Source organism: Motacilla alba, chromosome 1 (genome assembly GCF_015832195.1).
Source record: "Motacilla alba alba isolate MOTALB_02 chromosome 1, Motacilla_alba_V1.0_pri, whole genome shotgun sequence".
Taxonomy (NCBI): domain Eukaryota; kingdom Metazoa; phylum Chordata; class Aves; order Passeriformes; family Motacillidae; genus Motacilla; species Motacilla alba.
The window spans coordinates 88,855,531-88,880,774 of NC_052016.1; the positions used below are offsets into that span (position 1 = coordinate 88,855,531).

The 25,244-nt window shown below is 36.6% G+C and overlaps 1 long non-coding RNA gene across 1 annotated transcript in view; it reads left to right on the forward strand.

The window, feature by feature from the left end:
* LOC119703140 overlaps positions 1–25,244 on the forward strand; it is a 121,882-nt gene that overhangs the window by 69,123 nt on the left and 27,515 nt on the right. Inside the window, exon 2 of the long non-coding RNA XR_005257560.1 lies at positions 6,200–6,292. This is a non-coding gene — a long non-coding RNA (uncharacterized LOC119703140). The remainder of the gene's footprint in view (positions 1–6,199; positions 6,293–25,244) is intronic.

Genomic DNA, 25,244 nt, shown 5'->3' on the forward strand with positions numbered 1-25,244 from the left:
TCATTAAGAAGTAGCACAAAGAAAGAATTCACTATGAACAACCAAAACACAAAAGAAGGAAAGCCCTATAAATCATGTATTTATAATGATATTATAAAAAAATCAACATCTGCCAATCCAAAAAGGGCCATAATTTCTGATATAGGCTGAAAGGATATTTTGAATAAATAATTAATAGCTACATTGCAGGGATCATTGGAGATGACACTGCAAGGAGTTGTTCTGCATCAGCTGCAGATGAGTCTAGATTCTGAATATGCTGGGAACTTCATTAAAGAATATATGACACTTTTTCTGCAGTGGTTACTAACTCCTTTCATGGCTGTCATCTATTTTCTCTGGAAGTAGTATTAAACCAGCTGATTAAAGTCCGAGTGCAATCATGTCTTCATATAGAGAAGTCTATTTACTGGTAAGGTGCTGCTCCATAAGTATTCACCTCAGATCCACTCAAACATTTATACATATTGTGCCCACTCAACTTGAAAATCACTGAACACCTTTAAAGATGAGATTATGACCAAATGACAACTTTTACAAAGAAAAAACAGTCATTATCCAAAAAATATTGTATGACTAATTATTATTTATAGCATTTTCTTAAAAAAACCCAAACCAGCTCTTTTCTACAAAACAGAAGATTTGAATATTCTGCAGAGGTTTGTTCCTCTTGGGAAGAAAGTTTTATAATTTTCACATTAAAATAGGAAAAAAAACCAAAAAACAAAACCTCCACCTCTCATAAATCTGGTTAAAAATTAGGTTGAGTTTTAGCAGAAAAATTGGTGGCTAGTACTGGCACAGTGGTAGAACAGAAGAAAGGTGGGAACACAGAGGAGATTCCTCTCCTTATATATCAAAGCAGGGCTGCGAAAGGAAAACAGTCCTTTTCCTTTCATGTAGCCAGCAGTTTATAAATCAGTGAAAGGGGGTTGTGGCTATTGAATTTTCACTCTTTTTGCTGCAGTGGTTTTTCTTAGCTGCACTTAGGAAAACCCATCTGTAGGCTTCCTAAATTAGATGAAAGAAGGTGGTCTGACCCTGTGCACAGAGGATGTGATAGCACAGCATAAACCAACGGCGGAGTGACGGATAAGACTCAGAAAAAGTCTTGTCTTTTGCGTTTACCACCAGTAAAGTGAACTGTCAGAGAAAAAGAGATAGATTAGCTGGACCACTGGTTTGATCCAGAAACTTCCAAAACACTTGCAGTACAGCTCTGATGTAGTAATTTTGTAACATCTGCTCTGGTAAATTCACCTACTGATGGCAGGTCATAAAACCTGCGCTGGCAAATTACTTCTGTTATAAAAACTTTACATGAGGTTGATAACCATCATGAGTCATAACAAGGTAAGAAACTATGTGTCTAGAAAATACTTTTCAAGTGTATATCTTATGGCAAGTGTAGTGCAGATGTCTGATAAGTATTTCTGTAGGGATGAGAGCCTGCAAGCACAACACAAATTCCTTAAAGACATAATTTATGAGAGTTTGGATGTTGGTTGGGAACTCAAAGCCAGATCACCTGGGACCTGCTGGTAGGAGATTTTACTGCTAAATAATAACTTTAAAGAATTGTACTAAAATGCATAGCAAAATAGGAGAATTTTGTAGAGATTATAAAATCTGAGAAACTTCCCACAAAATTATGGAAAATTATCTTACCTCAAAAAATTGTTAATTCCTAACCACTTTATGTCTGTGCTCATAAGTGCAGCCTTTCAGGGAGGCTAGAAAGCGAAACCGAAATGAAGAAAATTACAGTCCCCTTTTTTAAGGTGAATCTCTGACTCACAGTGCTCATTATCTTTCTACGTTTTTTTTTCCCCTGGTATGTCTGCCCAAAGGACAAGCAGTAATCTTCTTGCATTGTGACAACAGCACTGCAAACATTGTAATGGACAATTTGGTCACCAACTGTGTGCTCAGGGAAAGAAGAGTTCCTGTGTGATGGATCTGAATGAACAGCCTACCCTTCCCCAGCAGTATCTTCGATGGGAGGTGGTAGATGCTACAGAGCGTGCCTTTGCTGGCAAACACAGGAATGAATGCAGCCCCTTAGCCACCCACCCAGCCAACTTAAATGTCCTCTGGTGGACACCATAAGCTAAAAGAATCTCCGTAGAAAAGAACTGTCATTAGAAACATTCAATTCCTTTTAAAGGAATATATAAAAGAAAACCACTCTTGGCCAAATGCAAGAAAAAAAAAATTGACTTCTCTCTTGAAGAGTTTATCTATTCATTTGATTGTCCCTAGCAAGTAAGGTGTAATTAGAGCTAGTGCTCTTCTAACCCTTGTGCTAATGAGGCTTTGCTCACTTCTATTAGTGACAGTGCATTGTATTTTAATAAGGATCCCCTGGCCTGGCACGACAAGACCCATAGATAAGGGGAAGGAGAGCAAAAGGAAATATAAAGAAGTGGGATCAGCAGGGGTCCCCTTCTTGGCACTGGGCTCCACAGGAAGGCTCTGGCTAACTTTGTCTCGGAACTGTCATTTGTATTAACTTCTAACCCATCACCTTCTCTGGTAGGCTAGCTTTACTCAATGAAGCGGGATAGATCCTTGGCTTGGCCTCTCTATCCCCTATTTCAGCAAACTGAATACAACACAAAAAGTTCACAGGGGAAGCATTTGGGGAGATGGTGTTAAGGATAGGGTCAAAAAGAGCTTTTAACTCATCTTAACATTACTGTCCTTTTCCATTTCAACTCTAATCTGCCCATCAAGGCTTTTGGTTTGTTCATTCATCCATTGCTAAAAGAAAACCCCAAAACACAAAAAAACTCCAAATGGAAATTATATGTGCTTTGAGATATGCAACACTTTGGTCTATAGCAGCAACTTGTTTGTGTGTTTTCTCTCTGTATGGTTGTTTTCTTGCTGATCGATTCCTGGTTGGATCAGAATTCATTGGCTGCCATTCACTAAGGTTAGAAGGGAAAAGAGAAGTCTTTTGTGTCTTTTGTGTAACAGTATTACATCTCAACAAGAAAAATCCTTTCTAATGAAGTCTTTTTAGAGATGCTGGACCCTGTTAGAATGTGACAGATAAGCCTCTCCCTGAATGGCAGAAGGTAGAAGAGCATTATTCTTTTTTTTTTTTTATGTAGTTCCTGTCAGCGACATCCCAGAAGCCCTAAGCAAAATATATTTCCTAAAGTCATTATTTTCAGAGCCTACTTTGGTATCTTCCAGGTTTCTAGGGACATGATTCTGTTCTGCCTCAAATTCCAGAAGATTGTTTACATGTTAGTGAAGTGAATGCAATACTGTAACATTATCTTTCAGTTTGCCATCCACTTCTCCTTTTATGCATGCCTGTAAATGCTCCACCAAAAATGAAGCATTGAGCAGTCAAGTCAAGGATCATCCATGAAATACCAAGATATCAGATGCTATTTACCCCTTTAAATAACATGGTATGCTCAGCCATCATCCCTTCTAATAGGTCATACATCGTTGACCACCTTCTTGAATAAGTTACTGTTTAGTGAAAGGGAATTGAACAGAAATAGCAGCTCTTTTGTCCTTTATTGATATAGCGGACAATTAGGATTTATGGAGATAGGAGAGATGAGTTTATGTTGGATCAAACTCAAGTTCACACTCAGATGAGTAGTTAAAAGAAAGCTGGCATACAATTTCTGTCCCTACATTGTGTGGACAAGATGGAGAGCAGAGTGGCTCCAGGTAGCTTGAACTCCAAGTTATTCTAATAAGCTTTGTGATTTCATCTATTTAATGAAAGTGCTTTATCTGGCATTGGTTGTGTTCCTACAGAAACTTATCTTCAGTTTAGAATCTGTCCTTTGCATGCCCAGATTTTTTCCCTAGGCATAATTTCAGATGACTGGGGCAAAGCTTCCTGAGTCACCAAGTAACTGAGTGATCTTTCTGAATATCACCTGGCTGACGTCATTAAAGGATGTTTCATGGCATGTTTCTTAACATCAGCAAGTGCATTCTTAATCCTCTATGCTTTTCTTTCCCCATCTGGCTTTCAGGAAGTTCACAAACTCCACCTGACTTGTCCCAACCCTCCACTGCTGTCCCAGCATATGTGTCCTTCCCTAGGCACCAGTGTGGTTTTCAAAGAGGAGGAGAAGTTTCAGACTTGGTATCTGCATCAAACATGAGCAAAAGTAGGCAATCTTAATCTAGAAGATCTCCAGAGCCCCCAAATATGTCTTTTACCATCAAATCAGAGCATATTCAAGGTACGCACGTGTTCTGGGTCTTTCAAAATTTTTCTCTTGTCTGCAGCCAGCTCACAGAAGTCTTCTTTTCCTTTCCCTCATCTGTATGAGTGATCTGGTGTGCAGCTGCCTCAGACTGATGGTATGTGTTGTCTGACTGGAAAGCAAGCAGGGCAATCATCTTAGCTCCATTAATGGAAGGGTCAGAATGCAACATAGACCTGATGATGGTGCATGCAGCTCTCCTCTCCCTTCTGTCATCTCCCAAAATCTCTCACATCATGTCTCCTCTAGACACCGCTAAGTCTGTCCTGGAAGACAACCCACCACATCTCTGGCTGTACCATGGTCTTTTTTCCTGTTCAGATTTCTTAGGAATAGTGGTTGCAAGGGGTACTGAACAGATGACGATGTCATGAAGGAGGTTTGGAAAAGTAGAAGATAAAAGAGAAAAATTAGACAACCGATTGTAAAACAAACTGGATTTTCCCTGCAGTTGTTATAGAAAAACTCTTTTATAGCTCTTGCATAAGCAAAACAGCAATATTTTGTGAGGTGTTTTTGCTGTTGCTGTTGATTGTCTTTCAGTTCATTACATTACTCCATCTAGGCCAATAACAGAGGAGGCAGAAGTAACGAGAAGTGGTAAAATGTTATGCAGTGGCAGTGACTCTATAATAAAGCTGCAGTCTTCAATACTGTAGCCCTCGAATTTCTTAATATTTTTTACATGCTTACCCCTCTTGATTTTTGTTTTAGTTCACTTTGACATACAGCTGAGAAACAGTTAAGAATTTCCAGGGGACACTCCAGTCAGTGAGTGTGGCATGTTCAATTAAATGAAGAGGGTTATAAACTATGTTTCTTTGTTAAGAAAAAATGGTTTCTTATGTCAACAAGAGAAAAAACCCCATCCACTCTCAAAGAAGCAAGACTAAGCTTGATTTTTGTTTCTTTAGTTTTTGGTACATACATGAATGCTGGTCTTGTCCTAAACATTACACCACATTTCTCTCAGATTTTCAGTTCCTTCAAAAAGGAGGAAGACAAGATCTTGCCTTGTAATTGCCAAATATACTTTAACACTTGTGTATTCAAAAGAGATGCCAAAAGATAAAAGTGTTTGCATATGCGACAGCTACTGCCCAAATTGGGAAGAATGTGTTACTCAAATATGTATATTTAGTTCAAGAATAATCAACCATTTGCTCTTTTCAAGTCCTTTACAGTTTTCAAGCTTTCTTACAAAGTCAGAGATTTCAATCTTCAGAACTCATTTTTTATGAGTCAGTGAAATCTCAGTTCTTTGTTTTTCTTAGTTATGTGCAGGCTAAAACCTGTTTTTGGAAAATAATATTCTTATTGTTGTTTGACAGCAAAAGTACAAGAATATGTTATAAAGTCTATAAACTTTAAGACTAATATCTCTTCAATTTTTTTTCTGTCAGTTGAAGTGTCACAGCCGTAGTTCTGTATTTCCATCTGTGTAAAGTTAGATTAAAAGCTTACTATTTATTGACATTTTAATTTTTAATATGATAATAAATACCGTATTTCTTAGTTTGTTCCTAATCAGTGAGAACATATGATAACTATGTTGGCTCATCATATACAATTGAGTTTAAAGTGCTAAAGTGTCTAGTAACAAGACTGTGAGCAAATTTTATAACTTTTTTTTTTATCCTTTAACTTTTATTTTAGAGTGTGTCTCCTCAGTAGCCAACATCTCCAGTAAACTGGTATATTTGAAACCACATTTTCATTTTAGAGACTCAACAGAACCTGAATTTGCTGAATGCAGATAAATAGTTAATAAATCATGAAAATGTATAATTTTACTCTGTTTTCAGCTATAAAAATAAATGAGACAATTAAGATGGTTTAGCACAAGATTTGACAAACTGCAAAGTCTTTATCATCAAAGACTTTTTGCCCTTAGGTCAAAGTTGTGTGCTTTCTTAAGTATGTTTTTTGTAACACTTGTTCTTTTTCAGAAAGAAGAAAGAAGGTAACAATGAAGATCTTTGAAAAATCGTTTATCAGACTACAAGTCCCCTGGTGTGTTAAACAAGGACGAAATCATGGAGGTAACTTCTGCCCCAATAGATCGCAGATCCAAAATCTTCTTTGTAAACAGCCTTTCGTTTAGTACAACTGGATCATAAAGTGACAAGTTTTCCTCTAGAATTTAGCCTAAAGCCTCTTCTGGTCAGATTAACTTTTTGTATTTAGCTGCAGACCTGGATTAACCCCTAAGAAAATCTATTGTTTCTCTTCATTGCATATATCCCCATGTCTCCTACTATCTTCTTTTTACATCAGACAAAGTGCTACAAAGTTTAATCCTTGATAAGCTTTGCTTTTTTTTTTTTTTCAAGTTTTGCATATTTGTTAAGACTTCTTTGACAGTTGTTTCCCCTTTTAATGCAAACAACACATCCAAATAGAAAACCTTGTCCATAGAATTTGCTAAGCTGAAACAAGAGAAGATAGTTAGCAGGAGAAGCACCCTTTTTGCAAGGACAAAGATGCCAGCCCTAAATCCATTGTACCTAATTTTTGTCACAGTTGTGTGCAGATTGAAAACAAACCCATGTACAAGGCACACAGCTCTTATGAGAGTCCTGCTGCTAGATTTTGGTTTTCAGTGAAAGTGTTACTGTTGTGAAATGTAAATGCATGTCTCATTCGTTTTAGAAACTTTTTAAAGCAGCTTTTTAAAACGGCTGTCTCTCTGATAGAGCTGGCAGGATGAACTAGACAGAAGCCCTAATGAAAGCAGTTTTAAAAGTGAGTGCTAAAGGAAGGATGTGTCCTTACCTAACTACCTGTTTACTAGGAAAAACATGCACAGAAATAATGTAACAGGGTCACAATCCTGAGCTGGATAATAGAGCTCTCTTCAGCTGGCAATGATCTTTGTTAGTAAGAACTTACTCCAATATTTCTTTTACTATATGATGGTAAAATACATTAGCAAAGGCAGCATTTTTTTCAAAAACAAGCTAGGTTTCAAGGAAGCTCCTCTGGCCTCATCACATGAGTTTTGTTGAGGTGTCTACAAAGCAGTATTCTCCATGGGGTAGGGTTAGGGCTAAACAGAGATAATCCTGTCAAGACTTTAAGATGTTTTCAGAAACTCAGACCAGGGCACAGTACAGCAGATTATCCCCTGGCCTTTCACCTCCAAGGAAAGCAGACATAGTAGTGAGAGATGAGACACAGCTTTTAAAAGGCATATATTAGAAGTTTCTAAACTGACTGGCATTAGCTCTATTCCTTCAAATGTTTCCTGCCACCTTTGGATGGCACTGTTATACACCGGGCACAGAGGGACTGTATTTACAGTCTTTCTGATAATCCCCATCTCCATAACATTGGAGAATCACTTGCAAGAGAGATTTGTTTCTTCTTACAATTTCAAAATGGCCTTATTTAACATTGTTTTGTTTTTCATTATTTTTTCCCATATTTTCATTAAAAAAAAGAAAAGAAAAATTTGAAACTTTTATTTTTGCTTTCAAGGGTTTTTTTGTTATTGTAATTTGTTTGCTTTTAGAAATGGAAATAAAATATTTTGAAGCATGAGGAGACTGTAATTTCCACTGTTTCAAACCTCTGTTTTCAACCAAAAATATTTTGTAAAAATTCTTTTAATCTTTGGTAGGTTTTAGGCTTAGTATATTAATAGACTTCAGAAACAGAATCCAGAGATCTAGCACAGGAAGTATATTCTGAAGCCCAGAAAGCAAGGTTGTAATGTCTCCTTTCCAGTTCAAGATCTATGTACTGCCATTGCTCTTTTCTACTATTTCTAAAGCATTTACAAAGCCTGTGGCACTCAGTGAGGAGATAAGAGAGATATGTGAACACATACCATATAAAAGGCATGGTAACAGGGCAAAAAACCACCAAACCATATTTTCTACCAGACTTGGGACTTCTGTCTTGATTATCCTCCACTGTAGTGCACTTTCTCAAGCAGTTCTGTTCAGGGACTTCAGGAGATCCTGACAGTGTCAATAGGAGTTTAAAAATGGAGAAGTCTGGATGTGAAGCATATTTCTGCCTGAGCTCTGGAAAGATCCTGTTTCCTGAATAGCAAGAAAGCCCCAGTTGGCACATCCAGAAAACAAGATAGTAATGAGATGAGGTTATCAATGACACAGCAGTGGAGAAGAATAAGACAAAGTTAGATCAACTAGAAGAGGCAAAATTGTACAAGCTTTTAATAGTTCATTGAAACAGTGTTAGTCTGGTGTAGTGAGGAAAAGAAAAACATATACCTCCATACTGAAATTACAGTATTGCTGTACTTCACTTTTTTCTAATTGTTGTGATAATGAACTTGATAACAGGGGTTTCCTGAACTGTGATGATGTCAATATCAATTCACCTGTCAAAAGTTAATATGCTAAAAATTAATAAAAAGGCATTTATGAAAAAAAACCAAAACCAAACACCCAAACATCAAAGGCTGCTAGGCCCAACTCTATGGAACCTGTGCCTCAAGAAATTCTGTACCCTTGGATTACTAGAAACTTGGGTTGCATTTCAGGGTAAGGTTTAAGGGTAAGGGTGTTATTCTAAAAAGATATTAGCTACTGGTGGTAATTGGTAGAGACAGAGTACCTATGTAAACTAATCCATTGACGTAATCCAGTTTTGCTGCTTTTATTTTCTTACTCAAAAATGTGGATGACATATGTTGTGATTCATACAACCTATGATTCATACAATGGTTTGGTCACCTAAGGAAGTATATCAATTGATTTAATCTAATTTGTAACAGGACTGTGTTCCACAGTCTCTTGCTCCTCTTATTGATTACTGTGTTTGTATAATGTTCAAATGCAACTAAAAATTAACACTGCTATATTTACTAGTCAATGGATGAATTAATTTTTTAATGTATCCAGCGCTCTTGACCTATCTACTTTGATTTGTGCTTAAATTGGAGCAAGTACAAATTACATTACTTTTTCACAACAAGGCTTTTCAGGATCTGAAGTCTCTGCAGAGGCTTGTTTTTCTGGACCAGCAGCCGTTGTAATCTTTGTTTGTAAGTCAAATTAAGTTGCTATGATTAAGCATTTTGGTGGATTAGGAGCCAGAATGCACCCATTTTACTGGATCAGTCTTCCAGTTGTCATGTTTGGTAAATAAGCTTTCAAAAATGGATGTCTGACACATATAATTATTCCTATACTTCTTTCTGACATTACCAAGCATTGATATCAACCTGAATTTTAACCTGAATTTCAGTGTTCTGAAATATACATCTGGACCAACATTCAAAAATGTCCCACAGGGCTATAAAGACTGTTTCTGGAAATTAAGTTTCCTATCACTAGGTCAGTTAATGTAAAAATTGAAGTGATATACATGTGACTTGGAAAAAAGATATGAAAAAGTGCAGGAAATGTATGTTCAACCCCAAGTGAATCAGTGCTTCTGGAAGTTTACTCTGTTTCTCTGGGACATGATACTATTCTGTTCCCACTGCGACATTTCCTCAAGGAGGAACAACATTACAATATATTGAATGAAATCCTGTTTTAAACACATAACTTGTAGACGCCATTGAAAATCCTTTGGAAAAGGGTGAAAACTAACTGTAATAGTTGCTTGAGTAAAAATTTGTGCAGAAGTACCTATCAGTTTTCTTGTAAATCTCATTAAAATAGGGACCATATTTCTCATATCAATGTAGTTCTGACTGCAGGTTCTTTCATAAGACACAGATATTTCCTTTAATGACAATTAAATCTATACAGTTTCCAGATGATACCCCTCTAAGCACTTCAGGATTTGTCTATGAAGTTGAAGTTTTTCCCCAAGCTGAAGGTTTTCCCTCAACTGTATTCCTACATGTGTGTAACTTTCTTAGCAATTTGTAAATTTCCTAATTAATTACATGTGAAATTACATGTGAAATACACTTGGTCTTATCTAACATTCCTCTTGCCTTTCACCTTCTTCCTTCTCCTTTACTCAGACAAGTGACCCCAGAATGAAAGTTACTGTTGTCTTTTTACCATCATTAACTACACTCATAATCAGATGACAAATAATGTCTTTCAGGAAGAAGTGTAGGTATTTCCAGTCAAGAAACAAATCAGTTTCATGAGACCAATGAAAGCTTGAAAAGCAGATTTCTGCTAGATCTCATCATTTAGTAATTTGACAGATATTAGCAGAGGCTTGTTCTTTGCATATATGTGTCTTGCTGGATGCATTATATTCAGGCAGTGGATGTTTGTCTGTAGCATGCACTTCTGATCCTTTTTGTAGTTATTTCTTCATAGATTTACAGTAAGCATAAATAGCAGACCCTAAATAAACATGATAGGCATCTTACTCAATCCAGTGATGGACATAAAAGGGACGAGAATTTGGCATCTCGTGCAATTGATAACAAAAGAGAAATGCAAGGGTCACTGAGAGAACAGCAAATTTGAATTATTTCAGTTTGACAAAAGGACTTGCTGCCTGTGCCAGCGCTCTCTGGATTGCTACTTTGAAACACTTAAAGCTCATCTGCAGTGAAAAAAGTCTCACAATAGATGAGAAAAAGACTCACTATTTTGGGTAGCAGAAATGATTCACACAGAGATTACTCTTGATTATGAAAATTATACAGCAACATGTTCATTGTCTGCAAATCAGTACAGAAGTGTAAAGTCATATGAACATCACACCATTATGCCATATTAGAGTGAAATGGGTCACACAGGGGGTTTTCAGAGGTGTTCACTGATGTACCTATGTATATGTATCTGTAGCAGGTGGTTCTGGGGAAGAAATGGGGACATATCTATCTTCATGTAAATCAGACATCCATAAATTCTATGCATTTGTTAAGTTGCACAGCAGTAAATAGTAAAATGCAGTGATAAAAGTTGCTCTCTGATAACATAAGCAAACTGATCTTTGATTTTACAGCCATTTTTGAGAAGAAAATTGCTTTAATAGCAGCATGGCTTGCACAAGTTTTATACCACTACCCTGACTGAGAAAATATGGCTTTATATTGCTACAGCTAAAATTTTAAAACCCATGATTATAATGCATATGTCTATACTTTTTTATGATGTTGTCCCTTCACTATTCCTGTGAGAATTTTTTTTTTTTTTTGGAGTACAGACCTGTTGGGTCTTGTAGTTCCCTGGGAATGGTTCAGAGCTAAGTCAAGATGTCAGGGGAATGTCGATGTGAAGAAGTCAAACTTTTGAGACAGTGTAGCACAGGTTGTTTTTATCAGCTTCAAGATTTCCACACTAGTAGAGATTTTTGAAAGTGGAAGGAAGAAAACATCTGTAAAGGGCAATATTTATCAAGATACATTTTGTATTATCAAATCTTTTACTTGGGATATCAATCCTGAGCTTAAACTTTCTTATTTTCCCTTGGTCAACGAAACAAAACCTATCCACATGCCTGCTCAAAGGCAGTACTAATATACATTTTACATGCAGTCTACTGATCTTCCCCAACCCAGACTTATTTTTATAACACACCTCAACAGATTACATTATGTCACTTTCTACTGGTCCATTCCTTTTGCTTCTGGAGCAATTTAGCCTAGATGATAGCTGAGCAATACATTGTTCTTTATTTTGTGACTGTTTCCTTGAGAGTAACTTATCACAGTCCCTATCTGTCTCTGACATGCTACAGAGACAGTGCTGTTGATGGTTGCATAAAAGGGCAGGGTTGATTCGGAAAGTGAGGAAATCAAGCTCCACAAGCAGGACTGAAAGAATGGAAAGGGAAAGGAAATCATTCAGAAAAAGCAAAAGAAGAAAAGGTGGGGAATGTAAAATGGGAGACCAAAAAAAAAAAAAAAATTCTATTTCTCCCTGATCTCCTTCCACCTCTCTGCAAATTTCCCTCAAGACTTGTATGTCTGCCGAGAAAGATGGAAATTATTTGATGGAGAATTATTAATTAAAAAAATATAGGAAAAGAAACAAAAAAAAAAGTTTTAAAAACATAAGTAAAATGCAAAAATGAACAGAGATAACCCTGAGTGCTTCCAGTTTAGTCCATAGGCCTGAAAAGGAGTGGGTATTTGCATATCTATGCACATAATGAATAAACCCTTTGACACATATGGGACTGATACAAAGCATGCAAACCTCTTTTTTTCAGGGCCACAGTTTTTTGCAAAACCACAAGATGGTTCAATTATATTCTCATTTCAGTAGAACATCCAGATATGAGAGATGTTACAGATAATTCAGCTTTGGTGCTTTTATAATTTTATGAATCCTATCACTAATTAATTTTGTACAGCAGGATACTTGTTTAGAACACAGTGCACTGTATGCTGCACAGTGTACTCTCAGCACAGAATCGGTGTATTTCAAAAGAACTGGTACATTTATCCATATGTAACAGCAATTCTACAAGTTGCTTGCACAAGGCTTGTAGAGATGAATTAGTTAGCTCTCACACAGCACACTTCACTGCTGATGGTTGGGGTCTATGCTCAAACCCTTTTCAAGCTGTTTTTTTTTTCCTTCTGAGGATAATTTCTGTTATCACAGAGGATATATACAAAAAGCACCACAGCTATATGAACTTAATATTATATACATTAGTATTAGCCCATAACTTCATTGTAAATTCACATTGTTGGAGTCTTTCTTTACACCTCCGATTCCAGCACATCTTAGGCATCTTTTTCATAGGGTCACTTTTTTTCTGATCATATTTAGTAGAATTAGGAACTGTTTGCTCCAGAATTAAATAGATTTTTGGTGTTTCTGAGAATTTCAGGAGTGCATTTGGATGAATATCCTTTCTTTGCTCTGAGAGATGGGACTTGGGGAGGTTTTAGCTGGGCTCACTGCTGTACTGTATATCATCAGGAGTTTCTCATGGCAGGTAGAGGAGTAGAGATTTTGTCACTTGAAAGAAGTTACAAAGTTCTTGATATGAAACATTTTTAATGGGCATCTATGTTCCAATTAGAGCTGGATTTTTAAAATATATTTGCATCAAAAAGGAGCACGTTATTGTAGTCATGAAAACCATCTGGGAAAGAATTATGGAATGAGGTATTTAGTTAATCTTCTATTAAATAAAATTGTGTTACTGGAAAAAATTAGGCAAATTTTCAGGCAAAAACCCTCTTTTTGTTCTAAACAACTTAAAGATCCCATCACTAAGTATAGCACTTTATTCACCATACTCCCAAATTATGTTTAGTGCATTTACTATATTTACAATACTCCTGTTTAATTTGAGCCATATACTTTGTCCTGCCTGAAGGGAGAAAAATAGAATAGATTTAGGTCAGTTTTATTCATGAAAATATTAGCTAAATGAGAGGAAATACAACAACATGGATAGTACTGTCAAGCAAAAGAGCTTCTCCTTTTTATATTCAATATAAGAAGAGTTAATTTGAGGGTAAAGGGCCAGTAATCCTAAAGTGGATACTTATTAAGCCGTGTCTCAGCAGAGCACTAATAACATATGCAAGCTTGCTAAATACTACCTTGACTCCAACACCCATTTCCCCTGTGATTTAAACAGAAGATTGTACAGACATGAGTCTAAAATATTCTGCAATGTTCAAGTTTCTTAGATGGTTTTGGGTGGAGTAAGGGTTTAGGATGACTTCATTTAACCATACCATTCATTAGTGTTGGGGAATTGAGATTATTGTCTTGTATAACCATACCATAAAACCCGAACAATAGAATCATGTAGAAACAGACACAGTTATTACATTGTTTCAGAGATCCCAAGAGCTTCCCAAATTTATTTCCATTTGTCATAAATGAGTCTATTATATTTTGAAATATATTTTATACAGTGATTTTGAAAAGTCCTTGAATTCCTTTGGCCGAGAAAATTGAAAATTTGATAAAGAGGACTTATGAATGTATTTTTCATTTAAAGTTAACTCTATATAAATCAAAAGATATCCACCATTTTTTCATAAAGCCCAATGCTTCTGTGGAGATATCTTTCTTTAACTGGCATCATATTGAAAAGGATAAAAAATGAACCTCTTTGTCCATAAAAACTTACTTAGATTATATATCCTTAGTATATATTTAATATATTCTCATAAAAGAATCATAGCTACTCTCAAATTCTTTAGCTAAATTTAACTGATCCTTCAGGGACATCAAATCTGGTATGTGAGCTTCCACAGAAAGAGGCAACTCCATACCTACAGAGAGCTGCAAATCCTGGTTGGATATAGCCCCTTTGCCATACGGACAGGGACCTATTTTTCTCATTAGGGCACTATGATAAATAATGTGATTTTACAGCTGTGGAATATATAAACACTCCCCCAACCCCCTCACTGAAGTTCAATGTCTCAATCCCTTCAATAATCCAACCTAAGCCTAGAGAAGCAAAAGCACTCCATTAATTTCAGAAAGATTTGTCTTATCCTTAACTAGCACAAATGTACCCATGCACAACAGAGTATTGTAGTCTGGAAATATTTGTAGAGTTGTAGTTGAAAGTCTGAAAACAGTTCTTTTTGAATTTACAAAGTTGTGCTACAGATAAAAAGAAAGGAAAATTCTGCAGCAGGAGCCTTGAATTCTTGTTAGGAGACTGAGTAAACTCTCATTCTTTATATTTTTACCATCACTTTTTCATTTTCACTTTTTCTTCCTGGGACTTTTATTCTCTATTTTGCAGATTAATATTATTTCTTCCTCTCATGCCCATCTGTCCACCCATCTGCTTATTTTAGCTACATTTCCTTTCACCCTGCTGGCTCCTGTATATCCTCACCACACCCCAGGCATGTATCCTTCAACAAGATTTATAATATGAATCGTTTTGAATGCCTTCAAAATAGTGGTATAAGAAAATTGGATTCCTACTTTTTTGGTGAGTAATATAAAATTATTTATAGGCTTAAAAATGAGCACAGTTGCCCTAAGAGAGCCTTTAGGCTTTGGGTAGGATTTAAAAGAATAATAACAAAGGTATGGATTATATCTAGAAGTTTAAGTACCAACCAAAGCAGTCCTAACTGGTATGTACAAAGCGTGTCCCCCTCCTTGGCCGGTGGAAAGAAAGGGAAACTGCACTTTTGGGCCAGATGGGGCCTGGGGGCTGCACACCACACACCTCATCTGCCTGAAGGGGTGACCAGAAGCTGGGGACGTGCTGGGCCAGCAGCCACAGGGAAAGTGGGAGTATATGTGAGAGTGTGACAAACAACTTTCTGTGCTAATAGTGTCTCTAAGGTGATTCTCAGGGGGCAAAAAAAAAAAAAAAAAAAAAAAAGAGAAACATTTTCCACTGTGTGATCTTACTGCATATGCATGGTGGTAGAAGTAAGCATTAAAACTAGGGAAGTGGGGGAGCAAAGAGAATGCAATCTGATCTTTGTCTCCTCCCTTAGATAATTTTATCTCTGCTGCCATTAACTTAGTAGAACCATGATGAAGAGCCATAAAAATACTTCAGCTTGTCTCTTGCTTAGCTTGAGGAGCTCCTCGAGGAGTGGTTTGTGGCATGGTACCTGCCTTAGTAAACACCATGCAGATGGAAAGGGCTCCACCCCTTAGGGCCCCATGCTCCCATGCAGCTTGGCTCGGTTTCTTTGAAGATTTTTAACAGCTTCACTAGGACAATAACATCCAATTTGCTGGTGCTGAGGGACCCTGGATGGTCTCTTCTTCCAGGACTCAGTAGAAGAGTGGCCAAGGCCCTGTCACCAGGTCTTGCTCAGGGATGGTTGTCCAGTGAGGGAGCCTGGCACAAATTCAGGTGAAGAGCCATCTGTGAACATGAGAAGGAAAACCACACTAGAGCTTTAGAAAATAAAATTTTTATTACATAAATCTGGTGCTGCTGGCTCCCTCCCAGCACACATCTGTATGGTAGGCACTGCTGAATGCTAGGGTGGCCATGGGGTGGTTAAGGACCTGTCTCCAGCCTTCTTTTTAAGGCAGTATGCTCCATCCCTAACTCCAGGGAAATGACTGGGTGCAGAAGTTTTTACTTTCATGCTTCTTAAGACAGTCTCACTCTTTTGTGCCAATAGCCATCTCCAGAAAGTGCTACTATTGATGGAAAATTAATTATTTTGGTGATACAAGAGACATTCTGTGTTGTAGATATATATGTGAATTTTTCTGTCTATTCAAGGAAAAGTGTGTATATAAAATATAAAAGGTATCTGCTTCTTTCTTTCTCCATAACTGCTGATAGAACATTTTTATTTATATTTATAATTTATATTTAAAATACATAAAATAAAACTTACAAAAACTCAATAAAACTTACAGTTGTTTAACTTACAATATTGATCTCAATCAGTGAGAAAAAAGCAGTCATGTCTTCTTACAGTAAAAGGAAATTTCAACCTTGTCTCATTAGCAGAGTCTGCCTATGTCTAAATACTCAAAGCAAATTTTAAATTCATAAGCATGAATTTAAAAAAAATTAATGACTAAAAAAATTTGAATGACAACATATCCATTTTATGTGCTGAAGAAAATGAAAATTAACTTAAGAGAACAGAAATCTTCTCTGAGGAGGAATTCTCAATGACTATTTGAGCCATAAGGGTTGCGTGTGTAACAGTATGTGATGTAATTGCCTTGCATTTTAAAAACTGAAGTTACTTTCACAAAGATGATTTTGTTTCCTCCCTTTAACAAAAATGTTCTTTTATTCAAGTTTATTGACCTTACTTGCGTTAAATCACTGCAATCTCCCTTCCCCAAGTCATAGCCTCATTTAGTAACCATTACATGATCTTTTTTCACACAACTGAAAGTGCCTATAATCTATTTTGGAACAGGCTTCAGTCCAGAAATATGTTTTACTTTATTATTTTCTACTCTCTCTGGGGATGCCTTCACAAAATGGTAAAGCCCAAAGACTTCCTGAAGGGTAATCCTTTTCTGGGTCATATGATTCTTTTCAGATTCCATCTTGGGAGAGTTTTCTTATAACAATGGGTACTGCTGTCTGTGAACTGGACAAAATCCTGTTGCTTTAGCACTAACAATGAGTGGAATTTCAGTGCAGGAGGAGTGTTTGCTTAATACAATAGAAGTTGGTACAGGCTGGACTTGCAAGTGTCAAGTAAACAGTGTGGGAAAGTCTGTAGTACTGCAACTGAGTCAACAAGGTGCTGAACACCTAAATGTAACTGAACTGTAAGTGCAATAACTATCTGGTTGACTTAATCTTTTCCTCCAGGACAGGACTTGACACATATCTTATTGAGAAAGAGTTAACAAGAGACCAGGCTGCTAGCGGGGAAAAGATGGACAAAGCAAGCACTCAGTCATGCGTTAGAAACACCGCACCATGTGCAATCAGAACAACTGTGCTTCAGGATCAGATACAGGTCTGATTTACTAAATGAATATGATGGGAGAAGGCTGCTCAGACCCTGCCATAATCACATGAATTCTCTCAAAAATATACAAACAGTGCCCAGGTCACAAAAGGGCAGGTAATTTTTTTTTTCTATTTTATTATAACACTCCAGTTAATATCAGTTTAAAAAAGCCAGAGAAATTTGAGTTCACTTGGCAGTAACACAAATGCCAGTACTCTGTTCATGTTTGGACTGAGAATACAGATTGACTGAACCCTTACCAGATGTAAGACAAATGAGACAAGAAATATCTATGTTCAACACTGCAAACAGAAAAACTGGTATAACTTTATCTAAGTAAGAAACTACCATTCAACCTAGCCTACTACCTCATTTGAAATGCAGAAGTAGTTTTAAGTTAGGAAGAGTTCTCTAAAAAATAGTTTTATATATTCACCTTTTCAAAAGCAAGAGTTTTCCAGGTGTTTTACGCATACTTTACTCTCATTTACAGCCTTAATCTTATTTAAAGGTCTATTTGTATTCAGGTTGTGCCTATAATTTCCACAGACACCTAAGACTCCATTTAACTAGCATGGTCATAAAACTCCTGTCTTAAGAATGAAAACAAAAAGTCAAATTAGTGTCTTTCAAATTTCCTTAGATCAGACACTGAGCTAGAGCAGCGTGGCATAGGTCTTAACTTGCCTAAAGTTTTCCCCGTGCAAAAATCACTCCTTGCAACACTACAACTTTCCCCCACTTGGGTCACCACTGAAGCATCATCATTGCTGATTTAACCACTAAACCCAGAATTTTTATGAGAGCTAGGCTGCTGAATTCGCTTTTAGCCTTTATAAAAATGTTTGCATACTCCAATACTTCCATAGATATTCCATGCAAACCCAGTTCAGGGTTAGAAAACTCCAGCTGCCTCGTGAGAGCTGCCTCTGGAGGAGGACTTCCTGTGACTCATAGTCTGCTCAGCCTTGGAAAATCTCTAAGAAAGTTGCTGCCCTATTTTGCAAACCCAGGCTAACATTCCTGCACAGTTTTGCTGCCAGCACCATGCCATGTTCCAGCCTTGTTGATATATAAGCACGTAAATGTTGCTTTGTCCCAGGCAAACCTGCTCTAAATGCAGAACTGCTTCAATTTTCTGTAAATGACTCATGTACATTTACAGCACCTTAAAAAAATAATCACTTTGTCCAGTCACATGCAAAGATGTATTATCTGTATTATATCAGTATTATATAATCTATATAGACATAAGTATTTACACCTATAAAACACATTTCATGGCTGTGTATATTCACTTACACATACATAAATCCAATAAGATATATTGCTGCTAATTAAGGCATTTCTTTTACTGCTTGCTTCAAGAGGAAGAAAGAGGGGGAAAGAGAGTAAAATATTAGCTCCTATTTTTATTTTAGAATTAATTTATTTAGAATATATAGGAAACTGTTCACAGGGGGTACAGTAGCTAGAGATAAGTGCCTTGCAACAACAGAGGTGTTAATTATATGTGCAGGTGTGTAAGTGAGAGGAAATAGGCTTAGGAATCTCTTTCCTTTTGGCATCATTCTGGATTAGCCTATATTTTACAATATTTCTTGAGAAAATGTCAGAAATTTAAAATTATGGGAGATTGTTCCTTTCAACAAAAACTTTTTAGGGTATGACTCCTAACTGAAAGGACTTAGCTATATGTTTTGTTTCTCCATGTACCAGCCATCCCTGAGCTCTTTAATGTGCAGGGCAGCATGTGTGCCCTTCTTTTCAGCTGGCCAGCTGAAAGGATAATGCTATGGCCCATTCTTCTTCCCACCCTTCCTGCTCTGGCTCAAGACTAAGTTCTACAGCAGGTAGAGAAGAAATGGACTCAAGCATTGGTAAATTCTTTTGCTATCTTCTTGTTATTTCCTCAGACATGATAATATAACCAAGAAGGAATCAGAGGCAAACATTTTTAACAAATTAAAGCACCATTAATAGCAAACAGATATGTTAAGTTGTTTTTTTTTTTTTCTGTATATCTCACTATGGACTCTCTTCTTAGTAGATTTTGTAAGCAGCTGAGCAGCCTTGCACATGGTAAAGCTTAAAAGTAAGGTAAATATATGGAGGGTGGTGCTTTCTATGAATCCTTTAGCAGTTCAGTGACCTTGACAGGAACTGCAAACCCCAGTTTATTCTGATGTTACAGATTACAGGAGTTTGGAATCGAGCAGCTGCCAACCTGCCATTAGTATTTTTAAGAACCAGCGCAGAAGAATTAAGTCCCACAAACCTACAGATTGCTGCAAGAGACTTATCACCTTGAGGAATACTAACAATGTTCAATTTCTCCTGGGTGCAAAATGAAGCACTACTAATGACATATGCTGAGATAAACTGATTCCATTTTCCACTTCATAATAAGACAAATAGCAGACAGGGGAACAAAAAGAGAAAGAGAATGAAGTTTTTGTACACAAGGGGATATGTAAATAACTATATTTAAAGTAAACTTTCTGTAACTTGGAAGAAGTAAGATATTGGTCAGCAACTTATGGAATATCAAATAGATGAAAATAAACAGCAGATAACATCTAAGAGAACTTGGTTAAATTTGTTTCTCACTATTATCTGCATTCTCCCAATGCATAGAATTTGCTATGAGAACACTTTTTATTAAAAACATTTTTTATTTGTGTTCTCCTAAGGATGCCAGCCATCCAACTTAGAATTAAAAACTAATAATATCTTCTCCATGCACCAAGGACCAGGCTGACATGAGATTAAAAAAATGGTATCAAACTTTGGAGGGGTCAGCTCTCCATTTTGCAGAAAATAATGAGCTATAGTTGCTGCAAATGAATGGAGGATTTGGTCCTATAAACTTTCCTAGTTTGTCAGTAGCTTAAGACTTTTCAATGATCTTTTAATGAAATCTGTTTTGAAACCTATTTCTAATCACAAAAAATATTTGTTACTGTCAAGCTCTTGAGTGTTTTGCTACATTAATTTAGTAATACCTGTATTATTCATACTTTACACTGCATGGTTTTGTAAAGCATTGAACAGAAAAATTTACATTAACCTCCATAAAAATGCATCATAACATGAAATGTGGTTCAATCACCCTTAAGCCACTGCACTGTGGTACCTACACTGCAGTTTGCTTCATGAATGGGGGATTTGCAATCTTTTATCAAACATTATCCTCTTCATACACAGCTTTGTCATAAGAGTAAAGTTTCAGCACAGCTATGCTGCAGTCTTATTCCCTTTATTACAGTCTTTTTTGTGAAAATTCGATTCTAAGAGTTCTTTGCAGATGGAACAAAATAGCAATTTTGAAGCCTTTTCTCTTTGAAAGGCTGCACTCTGTCCCCTGTCCTCTAATTATGTTATTTGAAGGGACCATCAAAAGGACCATCACCATCTTGTGGTAAACATTTCAAATACTTGGAACGGGTTTTTAATATAAGCAGGTTGCAGAATGGATGTAATTGTATTCACTTTGAATACAATAATACTCAAAGAGAGCTTTCTAAGAATTTGAATTCATTGTACTCCACCTCAATTCTAAGGACACTAGGTGTTGAACTTTGCCCACCTAAGTGCTTTAAATCTCTCCTCTGGCAGGATAGTATATGTTTGTTTCCCACAGGTTTATTCTGTTATTCTTTCCTTTTATCTCTGTGCATTTCCTGATAAGAAGACAAATGGCCAATGAGATTGCATTCTTTTTTGGTTTCAGGGTAATGATAGATAGCAACAATTATGGGATATAATGAACATTTGGGGAAAGAGAAAATAGATCAAGTAAAGGTAGAGTCACTCTGGAGCTGTATTTTAATAATTAGTTAAATTGTGAAAGTGAAAGGTTAAGCAAAGGACTTTGCTCTCTGTACTAGGCAAGGTGAAAAGAGGTGCTAATTAGATTATGCAGACCAGCAGATAGTCCAATTACAGTTGATAGGCCAGATGGAGCCCAGGGGACACTTCCACCTGGAGGAAGTGAGGAATGACTGCTTGGTCAGCAAACACAGCACAGGGAGCTGAAGGCTCTCCGTGCCTGCCAAGGGGTGGGAGGCTGATGCTGTCCCAGCCCCCTTCATTCCAGCGTGGGGAGAGATGAGCAGGTCAAGACTGAGAGGCAGATGTTCTCCAGAGCTCATCCATCCTAAAAAGGGCCCATCTGATGAACCTTGTTTACCTGGTCCACAGAGGGAAGGACTTGGCTGAAGTCACAGATATCATTCAGAAATCAGGGGTAACCTCCTGCCCTTTCAGGACAACCAGTAATTTTTGTTGTAATGTAGGAAGTGTTTCTCCCTGCTCTGTGTTTGGGGAGCTTCCTGGTGACTTAAGTGTAAGCATATGTCTACACTGTCAGGCCTAGAAAAATATCCTGATATCAAGTTTTGGTTTTAGGGTCTGACCATGTTCTGACATTACATTAAGATGACAGTTATTGGCAAAAATCCAGCAATAAATACCCAACATCTTGTTGACTTTATATAGGCAGTTACAGACCAGAGATTTCAGACTCAGCTGATAGCTTGAGTTTTTCTGTGGAAGGGAAAGAGTCTGCAAATCTTGATGTTTCACCAAATAATTCCATGATGTTTTGATTTTTGGACAGATTAAAGAACCCTGCATAGATCTTTGATATCTCAAACTCAGTTATGCTGATTTTATCAATATAAAACTATTTCCACTTTGTGAACTTGTGTATGAACTCACACATCATTGCATTTTAAAATTTAGTATTTATTCAAAAAGTAACTCAGAATTTCTGCAGACTAGAGATGAGATCATGTATTAGTGTGGCTACTGCTTCTTTTCCTTATGATAGAAGAAAAAACATCTTGCATATTTGTATATAGCACATACTTAAGACAAATACAAAGAACTTGAAACTTGTGATTACATTTTTCTGGTATGAACATCTCACATTTAAACTAGTTTTATGGGGTGTTTTTTGTATTTTAGATTGTACTAAGTACTATACTTCATGTGTTTATGAGTCATCCTCAATGAGTATATTGCTTGTGGAATAAGCAGGCTCAACCATATGTTTCGTTTGCATATGCTAGTTTGGATAACTGTTCCTTCCTTCTCTTTCTTCCTCTCAGTTTGCTTTTTTTTAGCAGTCATCTGCATTTGTGAAACCTTGTGATTTTGCTTGGTTCATGGATAAGACCATTATGTCTTCTCCATTTAGTAGAAATATCAGATTTAAAAAGTAAAATTTGAGCAAAGTATGTCAGAACTGGTAAGTTATAAGGCAAAAAATGAGTCTGAGAAGATGTAAATCTTGAACTTTTTGATTTTTTGTTCACATATTATATTTTTTCATGTCTGAATCCAGTCACAGTCTAAAAATCTGCCTCTGATATTTTGTTAACACGATGAATCATTGTGCACCCAGAAATTCCTATTTTTATAAAGAAATTAATTGTTTTGTTGTTTGGTCTTATTTTTCCCCCTTCAGGCAACAAATCAGAGCATTCTTTTTTTAAATTTTGTTTCTGTCTGTCACATATATCAACACAACATGAAGCTACTAAATTGTGGAGAAGGAGGAGGAGAAAACGTACAAATTCTGAGAGAGGGTGGAGACCAGAGGAAAAACATGCATTGTCAATACTTATCGTACAGATATGCTAAATTGAGGATGGTTAGTTTGCTGAGAGCTGTGTGCTACAGAGACACTTCTTCACAGTGTCCTAGATATCATGCATTCCCTTTCAGCTGGCAGCCTTATAGGGGTAACAGCTTCAGAAGAATGCCTGCTCTTGACTATTTCTTAGTTTTGGCACCAATGTTGCTCCTGTCAGCAGTCAATATGCCTGGTATTTTCCTCCCACCATCATTATTTCTTGGAAATTCACATTCCTTGCACCAGCATGCAGACACCCACATTCTCCAGCTGTGTTTGAATTCCCTTGTCTTAAGATCCAATCAGAGCCTGACATTTAGGGTCCGTGACCCACACCTGGGCAGAAAAGATAATACTCAGCAGACTCAAAGAACACTGAACATTCATATGGCCAGTTACATGAAACTAGGCTGCCTCCCCCTTCTTTGGCAAGACATCAAAGTGCTTGGACATAGACAGGGCCACAGCAGTCGTGATGCACCAGAATTTGAAGGTTTGAGCATTCCAGGGAAAAGCAGAGAATGAAGTTCTAAACCAGACTGTAACTCACCCATGAATAAAGTGGGGGGTGGATATTTGAGTCACTTTCCTGAACAAGTAAATGCCTGTAGGACCAGAAATTTGACTCTAATATATTCAGTAACTTTTTATTTTAGGACTAATCTTATCTTTTACTCCAATAGTTGTCCAGAGGCAATGGAGCAACAACACTTGGGCTATGGATAATCAGCTTAGTAGCCCTGATGGTAGAGCAGAAAATCTCTAATTTTTGTTGCAATTTACTTCATGCATTTTAAGAGCTGTTTCATAAATGCCATTTTATGAATATGATCTTCTACAATGTACACCTGTACAGAAGTGTTGCACTATAAATATATGATCTGAAAACTAATTAAAGTGGAAACTTTTTCTGGGTAATGGGTTTCCATTTACATCAGCAGTAAAACGGTACTTTGAATTGTATGAAATTTATTTTATAAGTGCACTTTGTTTAAACACCACTAAATGGAAACAACTTGAGCAGCTGTATGTATGTGTTTTTGTATTCTATGGGTTCCAAAAAAATTTTGGCATCTGACAGATAGTTATCTGCATGAAGATCAAAGTCTGTCAAGGTACAAAATATTTTTCAAAAATTTTTTTCTAAAATTCAGCTTTACCTAATTTAATTTTTTAATTTATAATTTATTTTAATAGTAATTCCTAAACTTTTCTCGATGTTTTAGAGAGATTTTTTCACTTCCAAATTATGAGCAGTACTGAAAAAAATTATGTCTAAATTCCTGTGGGATGGCAGTTTTCATATGATCTTTGGTTTAGTCAGAAGCAAGAAATAAATGAAGTCAACCCTTACTGTTATTTTGATTAGAGTTTATTGTGTTCAAGATGTTCAGATAAAGATAAATATGTATCTTACTGGATTAATATATTAATTATTATTATTATTTAATGCTGGTATTTGGATGGAACCCAGTGGTTTTGAACTCCTTTGTGCTCATCAGTGCACAAATCCAAACTTCTCCATTAATTCTCCAATATTTGCCCATTATTGTGGTGCATTATTTCACAATGTTTTCATTGCATTTCATTTTTAAAATCCTGCTAAAAGTAATTTTTCTTTCTTAGTTTAAAATCTTAGTAACAATAGTATTTTGCGCTCATTATTACCTAAGGTTAATGTCGTGCTTCACACATAGGACTTAACATCCTTCACAAGACTACTCAAAATAATGATTGTGATATAAACCCACAGTTTCTGCCAACACAGAGTTGCAGATCTGTTTTCCCCTTAGTTGTGGTCCATTGTTAACAGAGACAACCAAAAGAGAACTCTATCCTGACTCCTGGAAACGTCTCCCCTTATTAATGCAAACAAACAGGTGGCAACTTTCATGAAATGTTTTTATTTCTTTTCGTGAAAAGTTTATAACATGACCTGGATGAAGATAACCTGTAATTATTCTCAAATAGTATTTCTTAGATATTGCTTTTCCAGATTTTTTCTGTGCTACTGGAAGTAGAGTTTTACTTTCATGCATCTTCATATGTC